This window comes from Poecilia mexicana, unplaced genomic scaffold (genome assembly GCF_051168715.1).
Source record: "Poecilia mexicana isolate PSO_F unplaced genomic scaffold, ASM5116871v1 scaffold_12, whole genome shotgun sequence".
Taxonomy (NCBI): domain Eukaryota; kingdom Metazoa; phylum Chordata; class Actinopteri; order Cyprinodontiformes; family Poeciliidae; genus Poecilia; species Poecilia mexicana.
In genome coordinates this window covers 17,969,003-17,974,975 of record NW_028263381.1, presented here as the reverse complement: position 1 = coordinate 17,974,975, position 5,973 = coordinate 17,969,003, and positions in this window count along the sequence as shown.

The window sequence follows — 5,973 nt, the reverse complement described above, 5'->3', positions numbered from 1 at the left end:
AGCTTTTGAAAAAAATGCATGAATGTAAACCGCAACGTAATGCTACCACAAACAAACCCGGGATACTGAGTGAAGCAAAGTTAGGACAGCAACATATTTAGATGAAAACATTTAAACAAGTTGAAAGTAGAAAAAAAAAAAGCTGCTCTTTCAGGGTGTTTCTTGTTTGAATTCATCAGTCTATTAAAAGTGATCACAGGAAACAGTGCTGCTTGTGAAACAAAATTATTAGCGTACACGATGCATTCAACTTTGTTTTGTATGAGACTGGAAAACTATATGTGTTGAGTCACTATGTCTTATCATGTTCAAAAGAAAGATATGATTTTTACCTGTTAGGCCTTGTCATGATTATGCTTTTTAGTAGCATAGCGATGTGATAATCAGATTTTTTTTAATGTCCCTTGTGCAGTGAATTGCTTATAGATGATTTATGCTCACTGCAATAAGTGTTTTTGTTTTATTTTTTAATTTTTTTTCAAAGATGGTGCTCCAAACTGCATGTCTGAACTGTGAAGAGGGTTACATTTCTCGAGGTGAATTGTTTGCACTGACTGGGAACAGATGTTCGTGAGATGAACAAACAGGGTTATGATGTCAGCAGAGGGTGGGCCAAAAACGATCCCTGTGGCAACACTAATTAAGCTGTGCACTTTTTAAAGATAAAAATACACACACACACATATGCACAGCTTTTGAGAACTGGCTGAAAATGAATAATTTATTCACATTTATATAAGAAACCTAAATCTGCAGCAGCATTGTATCCTAATAAAGTGAGATCGCACACAGTTTAAGCTTCTTGGGGCTAAGTAACTGTAATTTTAATCTCAGCTGAAAACCGAGAGGCTGACCCAGAAAACGTCTCATTCAAAACGCAGAAGATATGAAGCGCTGCAAAAAAGTATTTGCTGCTTTAAGTATTTTTCCTGTTGTTGCTTTTTTTTTTTTTTTTGTCACATTTGTTTCAGGTTGTCAAACTAATTTTAACAAATAGCCAGAGTAAATGCAAAAAGCAATTTGAAAATGTTGAGTTTGATTATTGAGGGAAAAAGGCATGAAGAGCAAAAGTGTATTCCCAGATGATTGTGCTATTGTTTGCAGGACAACTGCTATTGAGTCTTTGAGGTGAACTCTTTTTTTGCAGAATTGCTTTATTTAGGCCACATTGAGGAGTTTTAGTCAGGCAAGCCTCGGAGCAACTGATAAAACTGCCTTTTTCAGTTGTGGCAGGTCGGTTTAGATCGTCTTTTTTCTTCTTCCTTCAATAAAGGAAATAACCATTTCTAAACTGTTTCTAGTATTTACTCTTAATGTCTTTGCATGTTATGAATTGTGGCAAAAAGGCAAAAACAGAAAATATCTGTCAAAGCAGAAATAATACATTTATGTTTCTCTTTAGCTCTTCATAACTGTTGAAATAAAATAAATTAATACAAAAAACACACAAACCATCACATCCTCCAATGCGATTTCATACCCAGGCCTTAGGCTGGACTTTCAGATACCCTGAACCTTCTGGTCTAACGCCAGAGGAAAATACAAACTCGTATCTACGTTCATTCAGTTCAGACCCAAAAAGGTGAGCTGGGCTACCTATTTATGTGATTAAATCATATGTGTTAGATAAAAGATGCAGCATTCTGTCCTATTCAATTCAGAGTCCTGAAAGCCTACGATATGACTCAACTCAAACAAACATGCACAGACTAGGAGAAGGAAAGAAAAAGCATTAGTAATGGAGTCTGCCCAAGGCAGTGAGGGGTTCAGCATAATATTAAAATGTTATTTTATTCAAGCATCTGAATGTCATATATTTTAAAGAAGTTTACCTACACTTTGAAAGAGAAAAACATCCACACCAAAAAGCTAACTTATTGCAGAGCGGGTCGTATATGTCCTTCTTACGTGGATGAATAATGCAGACTCATATCTGCAGCAAATAAATAATAGAATGCACAATCATTGCTCTATCCTAACTATTTAAAATCTTTCCTTCCAATGCTTTCCTCGCGTTTTGTTACTTCTCGGAGACGTGCGGGTCAGTGAGCACAGTGCAAGCTCAAATGAGACGCACATCCAACGGCCACACATCGAATGCTGCAAAGATTCACGTGTCAGTGTGGAGGACACAGAGCCTTTAAAGTAAAGGTCACGGTCCAGAGCCAGTTGTCGTAAAGCCACAAAATTGACATGAACATAAAGTTTGACTGCAGCAGTTAATTATTGGTGCCATGTTATTTAGAGAAGCTTCTGCCTTTACACATATCATCAGGGAGATATTTGCATGACCTGAATATTTGCATGCTGAAAGAGCCCAACGGTGGTGTGAAATCACGATTCTGTTGTTGCCAGTGTTCTGACTCAATCTGCTGCAAGAACTCAGAAACAATCACATTAGTGGGAAATAATTCCCGTTGATATAAAGGATGGCTTCTTGCTGTTTTTCACTTCTGAAGCTGGATTTAAGAAACTGCTAAAATATTGTTACAAAACATGGCTGTTTGAAATGATTTTTTTTTAAAACTGACTATACCATTCTACCAGTTTTTTGTTTATTTCTCGTAACAAATTGTGATTAGGATGGCAGCATATTTTTCTACCTCCAACCAGCTCTTTGCTCAGGACTATGTTCATATGCGAGCCGTGTTTTATTAATATGACCGTACTTAATAACTCTATGTGCTTGAATCTATGTGCTTCGTGAAGTTGCCATTTCATTTTACTTATTTGATATTATTGTGAAAATGCACAAACACTTTTGCTGTGTCTTGCAAAAGTATTCACACTCATGAGTTGCACAATGGAATGATGCTCTTGAAAAGTACTGAGCTGTTTCTCATTGTCACGTTACAACAACAAACTTCAATGTATTTTATGGGATTTCATATGATGGACACAAACTTATGCATCATTGTGAAGTAGAAGAAAAATGGTTTGTTTTCAAAAACTTTTTTGCAAATAAAAATCAGGCAAATTTGCGACTTTGTTCTTAGACCCGATCGACTCCCTCATCATGTGTCTCAATATAGTCTAAAATCACCTTTAATTGCTGGGAGTCTCTTAGGCCTATTAAATTCAGTCCAATTGGATAGCCACATTAGTTTTCAAATCTGGCCACAAATTCTCAGTTAGATTTAGGTCTGGACTTTGACTGGACCATCCCTACAGCTAGATTTACTTTGAAGTAAATCAATCTAGTGAAACACTACCTGTATGCTTAAATTAATGCTGCTCTTGTCTAAAATCTTGTGGATCTTCTTCCCTGATTCTGCACTTCCGTTTCAGTTATCTAATAGTGTCAGCTCAGATACCCTGATGCTGATCTATTTTAAGCATCAGCTCTTGTTTTCTATATTTAATTTTTTATTAATGCAAAATATGTTTGTCTTTGTATTCCCTTTGAAGATGAACTGCACAACAGAACGACGATATGCTAATGCTTTCTCCAGCGACGAACACATCAAAGAGGTACTTGATTCAGCATGATGTCACATGACTATAAACACATGTGCAATGGGAGAACAACACGGATTAGTGTGACTGTGCAAGAAATGTGATGGGTGTTTTTCCTGATCATTCTGATGGAATGAGCAAAAGCATCTCTGTTTGGTTAAATACAATGGCATGGTTTAACATAAGGTTGGATATCCAGCATTTGATCTGGCAGCCTATTAAAAATAAATATGAAGTAAAAGAAAGCTTACTAGCGGAGATTGTGGTGAGGGTAGGTGGAAGGAGCAACTTAAATTAGAAAGATAGAAACTTAAAAAAAAAAAGGATAAAAGCTAAAGAATCTTAATCTGAAAAAAATATTAAGTATGATTCTATGCTACAAATATTTTTCAGTAAAGCAGCTGTGTAATTAATCCAGCATGAAACAGGGTCTGTGAGGGAACAAAGTGGACATCAACTTAGAAAACTAAGACCATCAGGAAAACACATCCGCTTAATCATTTGAGGCCTTTAAAAAAAAAAAATGCAGCATTTTCTTCAGGTTCTCTTGGAACTTTCAGTGCAGCCACTCATCATGATTTTGTTAAAAAACAGTTAGGATGGTTAAAGTCTGCACTGTTTATTGATAACTAAAGTTGTAACACCAAGTATCTGTTAGAATCTCCGACTTTTCCGTTTTCATTCACGTTCATGTTTCCTCGGGGTTCCTGAGATCTTGCCGAATTAGTTCATAATAACTTTTTCGTCTTTAATGAATGAAATCATTTAAAAACTGAGTTTTTAATTTAGTCAGGTTATTAAAATTTGTTTGATCATCTGTAATAAGCTTTATAGGGGAGAAGTCATTTTTCCCAGCACTATGGTTGTGTTACGTAGTTGTGGCAAAGGACTGGGGAGGATTGCACATTACGACAACCCGCTTGTTTTATCAGCCATTACCGCAGTATTAGCATGTTGATAGATGTAATAGTTGCATGCTCACTGTGGTCAGATCCATGGGTGTTGTACAAGTGCCTTGTCCTCATGAGAATGTGTTGTGTACATGTGCAGGCATGCAGTGGCTCACCACTCTCCATTTTAATGGCAATTCCAACAGAGCCTTTCCCATCCCCCTGTCGTCATGGTAACCAAGCCGGTAAGCGGACACGTTTGTCTCGGGGGCCCTGGCCTTCATTTTGAGTGCCATAGTTTTACACACACACACACACACACATATCTACTACACTAACCTGTAAAAGCATGCTGTTATGAATACATTAAACCCACAAAACCAACATTTGTTTTGTGGATTTACTGTATACACACAATGTCGCTGTAATGCCTCCTCCTCACCATCTGAGCAGAGAGGTCTCCACTCAATTTTCTTTCTCCTCCTCCAAGCTGCTGGATTTCCCAGAGCTTGAAGGGTTTCCCAGCATTGTTGAACAGATTTTTTTAGGGGGTTAAAAAAACATCTTGATTATGAGGTGACTGCTGTTTCTTTGTCATCTGTCTTCCTGTCTGTCCATCAATGAAGTGAAGCTGACATTTTTTGAGAACTTTGACATTAATTATTCTGCTTATAGGAGAAAAATATAGTCAGCCCAAGTCAGCCTCATGTCATTTAACAGCACTTTCCTTCGAGGTGAGCGCTGAATGACTGCCGAGTGTCTGAGGACAGCGCAGCAGATGCAAAGTCCAGCTGTTGGCCCACATGTCGGCCATTTTTTATTGTAGGCCTGTGCATTTTTACTGGCAAGGAGTTACGCTTCTGGTGGGGCTGAATGGAGCCTCGACTTTAGAGGTAAACTCCAACTCTAGTTCTCTTCAGCCAGCATCCTGCAACTTTCTTCATCGGTTTTATGTTTATAATAACCTAATTATTTGACATAGCTGTTATTAAACAGAAGTAAATATTAAAGCTGTTCCTCAACCTTCAAGGACTGGAGTTTGAGACGCCTGCTCTACTTCACTGATGTATTGGTCGGAGCACATGCAAATATTTGTACTTTCATGTAGAATTCATAATCAAATTCTTGCTTTGAAATTTTAACAGATTTTTTCTATTCTTTTGTTCTGGGGAAAAACATTGATTTAAATAAATTAAAATGATGACCTTTTGTAAACGGTAAATAATCTGCACATTTCTCATAGATATATACATTTCTCATGTATATAAATAGTATTTACTATTTCCAGAAATATTAAGCAACTCCATACTGAGCTGATATATTTGCATGTTATAAATTATCATAACAAACTTTAAACTCTGAGATATCTCTAAGCCTCATCTCATGTTGATGTCACTGTGAGTGCTATAATGGAAATCACCGTGACTTGTTTGTGCACCTGCACTGAAAGAGAAACCAAGTTCTTTTGTTGAATATTTTATTTCTCTTAATCACTTATATTCCCAGTTAGGATGTCAGCATCCTTCATTGTTACTCGGTTCCCGACCAGGATGTTCATGAATTGTTCATCATCACTGTGGTAAACAAACTTATTTCCACAGCTGAAGTGGGTCATACAGTTGTATTT